Source organism: Pinus tabuliformis, chromosome 7, assembly GCF_031772625.1.
Source record: "Pinus tabuliformis cultivar Carrire ecotype Pingquan chromosome 7, CPIR1, whole genome shotgun sequence".
Classification (NCBI taxonomy): domain Eukaryota; kingdom Viridiplantae; phylum Streptophyta; class Pinopsida; order Pinales; family Pinaceae; genus Pinus; species Pinus tabuliformis.
The window spans coordinates 206,593,668-206,596,543 of record NC_142293.1 but is presented as its reverse complement, the minus strand read 5'-3'; the positions used below and the strand labels follow the sequence as shown (position 1 = coordinate 206,596,543).

The window sequence follows — 2,876 nt, the reverse complement described above, 5'->3', positions numbered from 1 at the left end:
TAATTATCATATGTAATTATACCATGAATGGATCCTAGAAATGTTACCCACCGAACATGCCTCTCTAATTAAGTTCACACTGGAATGCAATATGCATAAGAAATCCATCACTCCCATATTAGAGATAAATTCAACCATCATTAAGTCGAGGCTCCAATGGTTTTTATCTCTCAACAAGTAATGATAAACACAAACCATGCTAATGGATTTCACTTAATTAGGGGGTAATCATCATTAAATCTACATAAGCATATACTATTCATCATGCATTCTCATGGTGAATAAAATTAAGAACTTTTCTCATGCACAACTGGACTATAACACCGAGAGAGTAAAAATCGTCATACACACATTCCATGCATGCGACATCAATCAACCTTCACTGGGTTACGAACTGTAAAAATCTTAGTCCATTCGAATTAATGCATATAAGTTCTATGGGTTAGTCATACAACACTAACCAATCTCAACTACCAATCGTCTTCATGCATCCATGACAAGACTGAATCAAAAGTTAGTTATGACAATTAAGTCTCGCTGCTTGACTCATTGCATCATTGTTATTGCCATATTTGCAAATCAAACTTGGTAGTTGATTGTCATTTCGCTCAATGAGTGTTCAATATTGTTCATGAATGTAATGAGTACTCAATATTGTTCTTAGGTGTGACAAAAGCTTCATTGTCTTTTTATCCTCATCAGGAATTTAACGTTATGAAGTAGTTATGCAACAACTTATTACTTACTACTTAAAGCAGTTATAAACATGAATCATGCCTATCATGCCAAAAGTAGTGTCCTACATAAATGAATATGTGAATGCTTAAACTCGTAACTGAGTTAATGCCTACTGACGGCGTACCTCAATTCCTTTTCCGCTTACCAATTCCCAAAGGCGCCAGTACTGCAACCTTTGGCTCTGATACCAATTTGTCACAACCCTTCACGTAAAAATATACATAGTAAAAAAAAATTAACTATGGTATGTTGACTACCACTCAAACTCCTTAAATGTGGACATACCAACCATTAACTTATGCATCTATACGTAACCTACGCTTGTCACACCATATATAAACTTATGCAGCCGATCTTATGAACATATATCACCCTTATACTATATGGGGTTCACTATAATAAAGTTAAAGTTGTGCATATACGTGATGGCTTTATGTTTGCGTTGTGATATAAACTGTGTTAATTTTTCAAGCCCATGAACATTGACATCAGGCTCTTAAACCTTTAGACCCTTTCCAGTACACGGTGCATTAGCTGTTTCTCATTTTTCGAAGATCCAAGTGCAGGTTTGACATGCTTCTCTACCTACCGCACCGGTTACGAGGGTTCACTGCTGGACAGGTGGAATGGCTGGTACACAAGGCCATGTGACACCTTGGCCTTGGGGCCCTCGGCCTTCCCGCCTCTTCTTCCCGCTTCATTTGGACGTCCCAGATTTAGTTTGGAAATCGGACGGAGGATATGACACTAAGGGTTTTACTCCATTACATAAACCCCGTGAATTAAGGGCAAGGTTCATTTGTTCATTTGCTATGTGTTCATTCCGTCGGTTCGGCTCCCTACTGCGACTATGGTTTGGTCCCTCCAGCTCACAGTTTAACCTGTCACCGCTCTGGAAGCCGCAAGAGACCAGCTCCGGATTGATCAGGTAACCTCCCATCCTGTTACACGGTTATGGTTCTATTTTTCTTCCACTGTAAGATGCATTTTAACTAAGTTTGTTCTTTGTTGCAGGCGAGCACCAGTGAGGGTTGCTCAACCCGGATTCAGAAACGAGGTAAAGGACCCCAACAATTCTCCTCTCGGCGGATACAGGTTGGTTTCCTCCTAAATTCTCTGGTTCAGTTTTTAAAAGGCTCGGAACTTATCGTTCTGAGCTATCTCAATGCTTAACTTGCAGACCTCCGAGGCTGCTGGCTTGCACTTGGGGTCCGACGAGGTACTCCCATGAGAACCCTCGAGATCTCGTTATGTAGGGTTCATTATTTGTTTGAAGTTTCTCCGGAAGCTCGATTTGCAGATGGGAACAGTGTTCCAGTTATTATTTCTTTACGGTCATGATAGTTCCATACAGTCGAGCTAGGGTCTTTAGGGTTTGTATAGTTTCACTTTAGTCTGGCCGGAGGTTTGCCTTGTAAACTACGGCAACAGTCCAAGCTCATTGCTACTTCTATTTCACTGTAAATATGTATATGTTTCATGACAGGGTATAATACTGTTCGTTCATGAATAACAGACAGGAACTTGTTGTTTGGTTAATTGCTCCTGAAGGCATAAGCCTCTCTTCAGATCTATGTTAAATTATTTCTCTTAATTCACAGCCGCTTGGCTTGATGGTCTTTGACTGTGTTCGGCTGTCTGTATTTTGGTATTATTTCGTACATTTACACGCTGTATAATTTAGCGCTACCGAACTCATGTTTCCTTTCGATTGTCATGCAAATAGTGATTAATCATATACAGGTTCATTCCGGTAGCATATGGTCCTGGTTTATTATTCTTCTATAGATGCTTTCGATACCGCGATACATGACCATCTTTGTTGTTTTTCTTTACTTATAAAAAATAGCATTACTCAGTTCTTCGGTACTCATGGGTATGAGGGTTTACACGGGGTTTAGGGTCTATTCTTAAACCCTCGATCCTCATCCCGGAAAGAACTTCTCGGTGATTTTTATGAAATATTTGCGACTCAATCGCATAGATTTACCTGCAAGGACAACGTCCCAGATAGCTGTGAAATCTTTTCTGTTCTGAGCTAATTTGCGTTCGTTTATATACATATCATGATTATGTTTGACTGTATGAACTTGCGCATTCTATTATGTTTCATATATACATCATAGTTATGAGTATCT

The 2,876-nt window shown here is 39.5% G+C and overlaps 1 long non-coding RNA gene across 1 annotated transcript; it reads left to right on the top strand.

The window, feature by feature from the left end:
* Positions 1 to 1,520: 1,520 nt before the first annotated feature.
* Positions 1,521 to 2,332, top strand: LOC149246581 (uncharacterized). The gene is made up of 3 exons (XR_016265574.1): positions 1,521 to 1,666; positions 1,753 to 1,833; positions 1,919 to 2,332. It is a non-coding gene; the product is annotated as an uncharacterized LOC149246581 (long non-coding RNA).
* The last annotated feature ends 544 nt before the right edge of the window (positions 2,333 to 2,876 follow it).